Genomic DNA, 12,362 nt, shown 5'->3' with positions numbered 1-12,362 from the left:
CTTTCCTCCTGTCCCCCTGTCTCTCACTTTGTCCCCTTGCCCACATTTTCTGTCCTCTGTCCCCGATCCCTTTCCCCCCCTTTCCATCTCTGTTCCCCTGTCCCTCTCTATCCCATTGTCCCTCTCTCTGTCCCCCTGTCTCTCTCTGTCCCCCTGTTCCTCTCTGTCCTCCTGTTCCTCTCTCTGTCCCCCTGTCACTCTGTCCCCCTGTTCCTCTATGTCCCCCTGTCCATCTCTGTCCCCCTTTCCTTCTCTCTGTCCCTTGTACCTCTCTGTCCCCCTGCCCACTCTTTCTGTCCGCTGTCCTTCATCTGTCCCCCTCCCTTTCCTCCAGTCCCCCTATCCATCTCTGTCCCCTTGTCCCTGTCTCTGTTCCCCTGTCCCTATCTCTGCCCCCTGTCCCTCTCTTTGTCCCCCTGTCCGCCCTTTCTGCCCCCCTGTTCTTGTCTTTCTCTGTCTGTCCCTGTCCCTCCCTCTGTCCCCCTGCCCACTCTTTCTATCCCCTGTCTCTCCTCTGTCCCCTCTCTCTTGGTCTCCTGCCCTCCGCTCCTCCCTCTGTCCCCCGGTCCCCCTCTCTGACCCTGTCCCTCTGTCCCCCGGTCCCCCTCTCTGACCCTGTCCCTCTGTCCCCCGGTCCCCCTCTCTGACCCTGTCCCTCTGTCTCTGTCCCTATCCCCTTCTCTGTCCCTGTCTCCCTCTCTGTCCCACTGCCCCCCCTCTGTTCCCCCGTCCCTCCTCTGGCCCTGTCCGTCTGTCCCTGTCCCTCTGTCTGCCTCTCCTCGTTTCTGCCATTCTCTGTGTCAGCCTATCTCTGTCTCTTTCCTCGCTCTATCTCTGTCATTCTCTCACTGACTTTGCATATCCTTATCTATCCGTCTCTGTGTCTAACATTCTCTCCCTGACTCTGTCTATATCTATTTCTCTGTCTCGGTCTTCATCTATTTCTCTCTCTTTCTCTCCTCTCTCTCTCCTTACATACATACATACATACATACAACTGAAAACTCATACATACATACATACATACAAATTCGTCCGGATGCCTTTTGGTCTACGGAATGCAGCCCAGACATTCCAACGCTTCATCGACCAAGTAGTTAAGGACCTTCCTTTTTGCTACGCCTACATTGACGATCTGCTGGTGGCCAGTACATCACCAACAGAACATCTGCTACACCTCCGACTCCTTCTCAACCGTCTGCGCAACTTCGGCTTGCAGCTCAACTCCGAGAAGTGTATTTTCCATGTTCCAGAGCTGGATTTCTTGGGACACCGTGTGTCAGCAGCAGGGGTCCAACGACTAGAGAAGAAAATCGAGGCAATCAAGGAATTCCCGCGCCCATCTACTCCAAAGAAGTTGCAAGAATTTCTTGGTGTAGTGAATTTTTATCATCGATTCATCCCACATTGTTCGGACATCTTGCGACACTTATACGACCTCTTACATGGTCGGAAACTCACGTCCCGTCTTCCGTTGGAGTGGACTCCCCAGGCAGAGACAGCATTCACCGACATAAAAAACAAGCTGGCGGAATTCACCTTACTCGCACACCCAGTGTCTGACGCTCCCACCAATCTCTCTACCGACGCTTCAAACACAGCAATTGGTGCTGTACTACAACAGCTCATTGAAGGAGAATGGCGCCCAATTGCATTCTTTTCAGCGCGCCTGTCACCCACTGAAGAGAAGTACAACACTTTTGATAGGGAACTGCTCGCCATCTACTCAGCCATACAACATTTCCGGCACTTTCTCGAGGGGCGGAACTTCCACATCCTCACAGACCACAAACCTCTCACTTATGCGCTAGCGGCCAAGGGTAATGCTCACTCTCCTCGAGTAGCCAACCACCTGGGATTTATTTCCCAATTTACCAATTTACACATCCGCCGACTACGCAGTTCACTTTTCGACCACAGTTAACTAACGGCCTCGTTAGTTAACTGGGGGGTGGAATAATGGACAAGATAGAGCTATTTCCCCCACCCCCCGTTACATCGGGCAGCCGGGGCGCATCGGATCCCACGATCGTCGTCGTCCCTAAATCAATACAACAACGAACAGTCACCCGGCCCTTTTATCCCTACCATCCCCGTTTAATTTTGTTTGCTCCTTAATTAAAGGTGGCAATTTTTGTTCGTTATCTATCCACCAAATTAATATTTATTACCCAACGTTTATTTTTAATTCCAGAGAAGCACACTACACGAGTATACTAGCACTCATCTGCGGTGGAGGTGCCGCTGCCACCCTGCCACTGGTTGGGTTGGCCGGGCTCTTCCTCCTTGGGCTTCGGTACATCCTCCAAGACAAGTGCCACAGATTGTTACGTGTTCTCAAGTACATGCTCATCTTCACACTCTTCAGTGTGAAGATGTGTTGCGTTGCCCTCTGCCTCTCCTTCCTCCTCCCCTGGGGATTTAAATTAGTACTTTCCCGGGAAGGAGAGGGTGAAGAGGGAACTAGTTGCCGAAGCAAGACGTCTCGCCAGGTCATGCTGCAGCAGCTCCTGGACTACGCCCGGGAGCGGCAGAGCTGGGAGGGCTTGGAAGACGTCTTGTTGGGCACAACTAGCATGAACCGTCAGGTCATGTTTCACATCTTCACCTTAGTCTATTGTAGTCTGAGGCGGGAGAACTCGATTGCCTGGGAAGACTCGTCCTCTCAGGAGGAGGGGGAAGAGGCAGGTCCCCTGCCCCCATGTTCAAAAAACTTCGTCATGATACTTCAGCTCCTGGACTTTGTGTCTCAGGAGCTGAGCTGGAGTGACGATTCATCCTCCTCGGAGGACGAGTCCTCCTTGGAGGACGAGTCCTCCTTGGAAGGGGTAGAGGCAGGTGCCTCATGGTTTGGCACAATAAAGCCACGGGGTCCACCTGCTCCAACTCCTCGACCTCCTGGGAGGACGAGTCCTCCTTGGAAGGGGTAGAGGCAGGTGCCTCTCATGGTTTGGCACAATAAAGCCACGGGGTCCACCTGCTCCAACTCCTCGACCTCCTGGGAGGACGAGTCCTCCTTGGAAGGGGTAGAAGCAGGTCCTCCGTGTTTGTCATAGTACTTAAAGCCACAGGGTCCAGCTCCTCCAACTCCTCGACCTCCTGGGAGAACTCATCCTCCTGGGAGGGCGGGGGGAGGCAGGTTGCCCCCTCCCCCCAGCGAAGGGATCCTTAATAGGTCCCATGGTGGGTGGTGGCAGGCGGTGGCAGTGGACGGTGGCGGCTGATAGCGGGCGGTGGCGGCTGATGGCGGGCGGTGGCGGCTGGTGGCGGGCGGTCCGGAACTCCTTGGAGGAAAAATTATAGTTTCCTCTTGAAAATGTCCAGTCCTTTGATCACTACGTTAATTTATTTCTTCTCTCTCTCCCTCTCGCTTTCCATTGATAATTCCTTCCTTCTCTCACTCTCTTCTTTTTTTTCTGATCAGGAATCGGCCAAAAGCGACGTTCTTTTTAAAGACAGGTTGCCTGGGCGGACAGTGGCGGCGGGCGGACAGTGGCAGCGGGCGGACAGTGGCAGCGGGCGGACAGTGGCAGCGGGCGGACAGTGGTAGCGGGCGGACAGTGGCAGCGGGCGGACAGTGGCAGCGGGCGGACAGTGGCAGCGGGCGGACAGTGGCAGCGGGTAGACAGTGGCAGCGGGCAGACAGTGGCAGCGGGCAGACAGTGGCAGCGGGCGGACAATGGCGGACAGTGGCGGCGGTGGCGGACAGTGGCGGCGGTGGCGGACAGTGGCGGCGGTAGCGGACTGTGGTGGCGGGCGGAGAGTAGCGGCGGTCATATATCTACGTGAATTTTAACTCCAATAAAAAAAATTGACCTCATACATAATGAAATGAGTAGCTTTATCATTTCATAAGAAAAAAAATAGAGAAAATATATTAATTCAGGAAAACTTGCCTTATTAGGCAAATCGGGCCTTGCATATTAGGCCGAGTAGTGCGTTCTGGCTACTAGGTACGACATATATATATATATATATATATAAGAAAAAAAAAAAAAAAAATATATATATATATATATATATATATATATATATATATATATATATATATATATATATATATATAAAACGCACTTCTCAGCCTATTATGCAAGGCCCGATTTGCCTAATAAGCCAAGTTTTCATGAATTAATTGTTTTTCGACTACCTAACCTACCTAACCTAACCTAACCTAACTTTTTCGGCTACCTAACCGAACCTATCCTATAAAGATATGTTAGGTTAGGTTAGGTAGGGCTGGTTAGGTTCGGTCACATATCTACGTTAATTTTAACTCCAATACAAAAAAATTGACCGCATACATAATGAAATGGATAGCTTTATCATTTCATAAGAAAAAATTTAGAGAAAATATATTAATTCAGGAAAACTTGGCTTATTAGGCAAATCGGGCTTTGCATAATAGGCTGAGAAGTGCGTTCTGGCTACTAGGTACGACATATATATATATATATATATATATATATATATATATATATATATATATATATATATATATATATATATATATATATATATATATATATATATGTCGTACCTAGTAGCCAGAACGCACTTCTCAGCCTACTATGCAATGCCCGATTTGCCTAATAAGCCAAGTTTTCCTGAATTAATATATTTTCTCTATTTTTTTTCTTTTGAAATAATAAAGCTACCCATTTTATTATGGTTGAGGTCAATTTTTTGTTATTGGAGTTAAAATTAACGTAGATATATGACCGAACCTAACCAACCCTACCTAACCTAACCTAACCTATCTTTATAGGTTAGGTTAGGCTAGGTAGCCGAAAAAAGGTAGGTTAGGTTAGGTTAGGTAGGTTAGGTAGTCGAAAAACAATTAATTCATGAAAACTTGGCGTATTAGGCAAATCGGGCCTTGCATAGTAGGCTGAAAAGTGAGTTCTGGCTACTAGGTACGACATATATATATATATATGTTGTACCTAGTAGCCAGAACGTCTTACTCGGCCTACTATGCAAGGCCCGATTTGCCTAATAAGCCAAGTTTTCCTGAATTAATATATTTTCTCTAATTTTTTTCTTATGAAATGATAAAGCTACTCATTTCATTATGTATGAGGTCAATTTTGTATGTATGAGGTCATGTATGAGGTCAATTCAATATGTATGAGGTCAATCGGGCCTTGCATAATAGGCTGAGAAGTGCGTTCTGGCTACTAGGTACGACATATATATATATATATATATATATATATATATATATATATATATGTCGTACCTAGTAGCCAGAACGCACTTCTCAGCCTACTATGCAATGCCCGATTTGCCTAATAAGCCAAGTTTTCCTGAATTAATATATTTTCTCTATTTTTTTTCTTTTGAAATGATAAAGCTACCCATTTTATTATGGTTGAGGTCAATCTTTTGTTATTGGAGTTAAAATTAACGTAGATATATGACCGAACCTAACCCAGCAAACACAGAACGTTTGTGGACGTTTTTAAATGGTTCCACAAAGGTAATACTGTAACTTTTGACATAAATACGTATATCTGACATTCTTAAAACCAAAGGATATAACTAAAAACATATATTCTTATGACACAGTTTTTTAAGATTTATGTAAAAATTTAAAAATAATAGTAAATGCTATGGTATTATAATGTTTTCATGCTTTATATTTAAGAATAAATAATTTTCTGTCAACATTTAGTTTTTTTTGTTTACTTTCTGTAAAGCTATCCAATTTACGTTCTTATAACATAAATATAACATTTATATGACGTCAGTATAACGTTATTTACACGACATCATTACGTTATTATGATGTTATATTAACGTATAATTCCTGTATGAAAACCAGAATATATATTGAACTTTATGTTTTAAACATTGTAAAGTTATCATAAAACTTGGAATAAGACGGTAAGCATGCTTTACTTATGAAAATATACAAACAAATCAACAAAAACATTTTAACATAAAATACATAAACATAACATAAATTAATTGCATGCATGGGAGTTAACTGGAACTCTGTAATATTGCATACATGAACCTTAAGGTACAAACCCAGTGTATTTACTCATGCAGTTCTTTCCTAAATCTAAATTTTTCCAATTTTTACACTTTGTTTCGAGTTCTGTCTTGTGTTGCTACTTTTAATACCCCATTAATGTCCCCTTTGTTATGTCCATTCATCCCATTGTGCACCTCTACCATATGTCACTCCTAATTCTTTGCTTTTCTAGAGAATGTAATATAAGCTTTGACAATCTTTCTTCATATGACAGGTTAACAGGTAGGACAAAGATTACCATTTATATGTGGATAACTATTATAAGTCGGTTTGAATGAGTGAATTGCTGCTTGAAGATAGGTATATACACGTGTGGTACTATCAGATTGCATCGTGGTGAGCCTAAAACCCTTCAGATCCAAGCAAAGGGTAAAATGCCAGCAGATACAATTGCGAACACATTGATACCAAAATGAAAGACATATGACGAGAATTGAGGTAACCAAAGTGAAAAGTGTGTTCACATTACATTGCACTAGAGTGCTCCCAGGTTACTTTCTCTCACTTTCTCTGTTTTGTGTGGATGGTCCGCCGTGCTTTCATCACGTCAGCGGGTGGAGCACGCTGCTGTTTTTGACATTTCATGCATAAATTCCGGTTGGAAATTCTATTGCGAATACATTGATACCAAAATGAAAGACCTAGGATGACAATTGAGGTGACCAGAATGAAAAGAGTGTATACATTTTATCGCTCTTGTGCGCTCCCTGGTAACACGCTCTCGCTTTCTCTGTTTGTTGCGGATGGTAAGCCGGGCTTTTGGAGTTTATATGCCTTTAGTCCTGTAGAGAATTCTATTGCGAACACATTGATGCTAAATTGAAAAACCTAGGATGAGAATTGAGGTAACAAAGTTGAAAAGGGTATACACTTTTCAGTATTATCACGCTCAGCTTTCTTTTTCTGGTACCCTTGGCCTACATTCATCTTGTCGGCGGGTGGAGCGCGCTGCTGTCTTTGACATTATATTCACATAGTTCTGTTGGGAATTCTATTGCAAACGCCTTGATACCAAAATGAAAGACATAGGACGAGAATTAAGGTGACAAAGTTGAAAAGAGTATACACTTTTCAGTATTTCCGCACACTACCAGGGAATGTCCAAAAAAAAATGGAGAGAGTGGAGTTGCCCAAAACGCGAAATTGTTTGGGGAGATTAACTTTCGTTCAATACTATTATGCAAGAGGAGCGACACATCTATGGTTCATCCAATAAAATCAGCAGACTTCTAGATGTTACTACTGCTCGGCTTAGACTCGGTTACAAGTATTTCTGGGAATTCTCATTATCTGCCGATGTAGACCTGACCAAATGTTAACTGTCAACAAAATTATTCGCACACCCTCCGTCACTATGTGATAGTGAATTCAGAGACAATTTTATAACCAATGTACCAACGATGTGTCAATATTTCATTCAAAATTATCTGGTACCAGAAATTTTAGCCAAATATCCCCAGTTTGCTAACTGTAAGTAGTAACAAAGTGATTGTAACCTATCCACCGCTGCCCACTGGATGAGGGGCGGTGTGCAGGACAAACATATCAATTGTGACACTAGCTCTCCACATATGTCAGTTGCTTAATTTAGAAACTGTACTTGTGATCGATCTCGAACCCATTGTTGATGTGACGACTTATACTGAATTTTGTAACTAGCTCATCAAGATTGTAACTTGCTTAGCTAAATGAATTGTGGGGTTCAGTCCCTGAGCCCATTATGTGCCTCTGCAACCCTTTCCACTACTGCCCACAAGATGGGTATGGGGTGCATAATAAATGAACTAAACTAACTTTAAGGCATCCTGAAAGAAAGCTTGGAGGGCTTGAAAAATTGCAGAACGAAGCCGTGAGGATAATCCTTGGGTGCCCTCGTACCACAAAGATACTTAATATGAGAAAGGAACTTAATATTCCGAGCGTTGTTATCGTGTTACTGAAAATAACTGTCAAATTGGTATAAAAATGCTTAGGCTAGCTCATCCTAACCCTTGCACAGAAGCCCTCCAGAATTTCTTTATTGAATGTTGAAAACAACCCTCAAGTTGACTATTTCCGTAACAGCATGCACTCCTGTATGCTAATCCCCACAATCACCAAGCCCACCCGAGTCACTCAAACATCTGCCACTACCCTGGATCACCTTTGGACTAATATAACAGCTCCCCTTACATCTGGGGTAATTTATGACAGAACAACTGACCACGTACTATCCTACTTTCCTCATAGCAAACATTGACACATCACCACCAGAAACCAAAAAACTTTCATTCAGGCTACATAGTGAATCAGCTTTAGGCAATCTCTCTAATGCACTTCACAATATTAACTGGGAATCTGAATTTAATAATTCACAGGATATAAACTCATCAACTAACCTCTTTCTCTATGTTACAAATGATATGAGTGGGGCTTCTATGGGGTACTGGTACTATTAAGGGGTATAGGTAGTTAGAAGACAGGAGTATCAAATATGGGAGAGCTAAAAGGCCCGGCCCCCAAAATAAACTATCCACAGTAGTAATAACTTGCTACAAGACCAAATATGTTCGTCTAAGGGTTGATCACTGCGCTCCCACCTTGGAAGAAGAGATACTCTGTAATTCATGTACTTATTTATTAACCCGTTAACAACCCCCCATATACACTCACACCAATAACAATAATAATAATAACTTTACCACACTATCTTACGTTAAAAGCCTTGGTCCACGTAGGCAGGATACAAGGTTTACACTAATAACAAGCTAGGGTAAAGTACTACTGGATAAGCACTGAAGCTGGATGCAGCTTAGGGTAGTGAAACCACGTGGGACCCTAATACAAAACACAACACTTAGGGGTACCCAAACACGGGCAAAATACCATCCCCAGGTCTCCCCAATCGTTACTACCAGAGTAGGCACACTTACACCATATAATACTTAACTTAAGGGTACAGGAACTTCAGGTAAGGGAAATAAGTAAGAGGAGAAGGAAGGAGAGTAGGGATACAGCCACAGAGTAGGTCTTAACCTCACGCCACCAGCCAAGAGAAGACCGAGCTAGCCACCAGCTGCCTCCCTCATGTTGTGGTGCCGGGAGGAGCCTAATTGATCGTGCAGCTAAGCACATTAAAGATCTTCCCCTATGAAACGTATTGTTACTTTATGAATGATTAGAAAGTATTAGTAAGCAAAGTTGGTGCCTATGTTATTATTTAATAATCAACCCCCAGCTCAGTCTTTAAATGCTCTTTGAGAAACAATAATAGTCTTACGTCTGGCAGGGAAGATACAAACAATTGACATTCTAGATGCCCAACTGTACTACCAGAAAGTTTAATAGCTCAATTTTGACCTCTGGTTTCCACTGGAGAACCCAGGGTCGTAACACTCCTCCCCCCTTCAGAGAAAAAAAAATGTGACTACTAGAATAGTAGTCATATTTTTTTGTAAGAGTATACAGAGAACAAAAAGAAAAACATATGACAAAAACAAAAAATCAATCAAAAGCAATTTCTCTGCAAAAAAAAAAATACAAAGGAGTTCTGAAAGAAAAAAAAAAAACATACACAAAAAAAATAAAAGAACAGGGAAGTAAATAAATTGGACACGGAATATTTAATGTCACAGGAGAACCTAAAAAAAAAATAACTAAAGCATGACAGTTGGTAAATGGCTTTCTGTGGCTCAGATGAATGTTATTCAGGCAACCGGGACAGAGCGTCGGCTATCACGTTGAGTCTGCCCGGTAGGTGGGTAATGGAAAGATTGAAGTCCTGTAGGTACAACGCCCACCTGAGGATGCGTTTATTCTTACCCTTCATCTGAGTCAGGAAGACTAGTGGGTTATGGTCCGTGTACACTTCCACTATATTACCTGTGAGGTAAACTTCGAACTTTTTACATGTTAACACTAGCGCCAACGCCTCTTTTTCTACCACTGAATAATTGCGTTGCGCCTTGTCGAATTTCACAGAGTAATAATATACTGGGTGTTCCACCTGATCATCCCCAGTTTGCAACAACACTGCACCAGCACCCGAGTCAGACGCGTCAACATGAATTTTAAACGGTCGGTCGAACCTTGGACTAGCAAGCACTGGGGCGGAAGCTAAGATCAATTTCAAATTTTTAAATGCCTCTGCACAGTCTGATGACCACTTAAATTTAACGGCTTTCCGCAACAAGTCTGTGAGAGGAGTGGCAACACTGGAAAAGTTCTGACAAAAACGTCGATAGTACGCACACATACCGATAAATCTTTGAACGTCCTTTTTAGACTTTAGTACTGGATACTCCAGAATGGCACTGATTTTATCTTGCCGAGGTAACACTTTTCCTTGGCCCACTTCATAACCGAGGTACGTCACTGTGCCTTGGCCAAAATGACACTTTTTAGCATTTAAGGTAAGATTTGCCCTTTTCAAGATGGCAAACAACTGGCGTAACCTAGCTATGTGGTCAGCCCAATTACTGTCAAACAGCACGATATCATCTAAATGCGCCCGACAATTTGGCACCTTAGCGAGTAGAGAGTTCATGAGTCTCTGGAACGTGGCAGGGGCATTACGCAAGCCGAACGGTAACACTTGATACTCAAAAATACCCTCGGGTGTCACGAACGCGGTGAGCTGTTTAGCACGTTCAGTGAGTGGGATTTGATAATACCCCCTCGAGAGGTCGAATTTCGAAACGTACTTGGCATTTCCCAACTCGTCAATGCAGTCCTCGAGGAGGGGCAGCGGATAGGCATCCACAATGGTCACCTTGTTGAGCTGCCGATAGTCGGTGCATAATCGCCATGAGCCGTCTGGTTTGGGGACCAAAAGGCAGGGCGAGCACCAAGAGCCCTGGCTCGGCCGGATGAGGCCGTGCTGGAGCAAGAAGTCGACCTCCTTCCGTATGATGGCCTTCTTTTCTGGACTCATCCGATAGGGTTGAAGGCGAATGGGAGTGTAGTCCGTCAACTCGACATCATGGCAAATGGCATCAGTCTGGGTCGGGACCTCCCTGAACAGACTGGAGAATTCATCAACCAACGACTGCACCTCTTCACGTTGGGCCATCTGCAAATGGGACAGTTCCTCCACAGCATTCACAGAACTAGAATTATTGAAAATGAGATTAGTTGGGTCCCCAGAACAATCATCCCCTCTCTCACTGGAAATGGAAACATTGGTTAGTGCAATGGGCCTGGGGCCCTGGAACTTCTTCAGTCGATTTACATGTATGAGCATTACCTGGTTACGTTTGTCAGAGTGCCTCACTTTGTACGTGAGGTCCCCAGTCTTTTCTGTCACAATGTAGGGGCCTTCGTACTTGTGGGACATAGTGTTCCCTAGTCGAGGCTTTAATACCAGGACAGGGTCGCCAGGCTGAAATACCCGTAACTTAGATTTAGCATCGTTACGTTCTTTCATCTTTTCTTGGGCCTTGCCAAGATTCTTTAATGCAGCCGCCTTGCAGTCCTTGAGTCTCTGGTGGTGTTGCGCAAAGAAAGCCGAACCTTCGGATAACGTTACGTTCCCTAACAGATTCTCCTGTAACATTTGCAAGGGTCCACGAACTTTATGGCCAAAGACTAACTCAAAAGGAGAACAGCCCAGTGAACTTTGTAATCCCTCTCTAGCCGCAAACAAAACATACGGTAAATTCTCATCCCAGAAGGTGTGGGAACTCTCGCACGATGTCTTCAACATCTGCTTCAGAGTTAGATGGAAACGTTCAATTACCCCCTGACTCTGTGGATGGTATGGGCTGGAAACCTTATGAGTTATTCCATGTTCCTTACAAAATTGCTGGAAAACATCAGACTTAAAATTAGTACCATTGTCAGTTTGCACGACCCGAGGCAGTCCAAAAGTGGAAAAAAATTGCAACATACGAGCAACAACAGTTTTTGCTCGGATGTTCCTTACAGCAAAAGCCTCTGGGTAACGAGTAGTGATACACATCATCGTGATTAGGTAAATATTACCAGACTTAGTTCTAGGTAATGGTCCAACACAGTCCATTACCACATGAGAAAATGGTTCCTCCGGCACGACAATAGGCCTTAGAGGAGCTTTAGGTGGAGTCTGGTTTGGTTTCCCAACCAGTTGACAAACAATACACGCATTACAAAATTTTGCCACATCGCTTTTCAGCTTGGGCCAGAAAAAATACTTTAAAATTTTGTGATACGTAATATTAATACCTTGATGTCCCCCCATAGAATCATCATGAGCAGCTGCCAAAACCCTTTCTCTATAGCAGGTCGGCAACATAACCTGGTGGACTACCTCCCACTCATTTGACAAGGGAGCACTCTGTGGTCTCCATTTTCTCATCAAAATCCG

The sequence above is a fragment of the Procambarus clarkii genome, chromosome 35 (genome assembly GCF_040958095.1).
Source record: "Procambarus clarkii isolate CNS0578487 chromosome 35, FALCON_Pclarkii_2.0, whole genome shotgun sequence".
Taxonomy (NCBI): domain Eukaryota; kingdom Metazoa; phylum Arthropoda; class Malacostraca; order Decapoda; family Cambaridae; genus Procambarus; species Procambarus clarkii.
Note: the sequence above shows the minus strand (reverse complement) of the source record.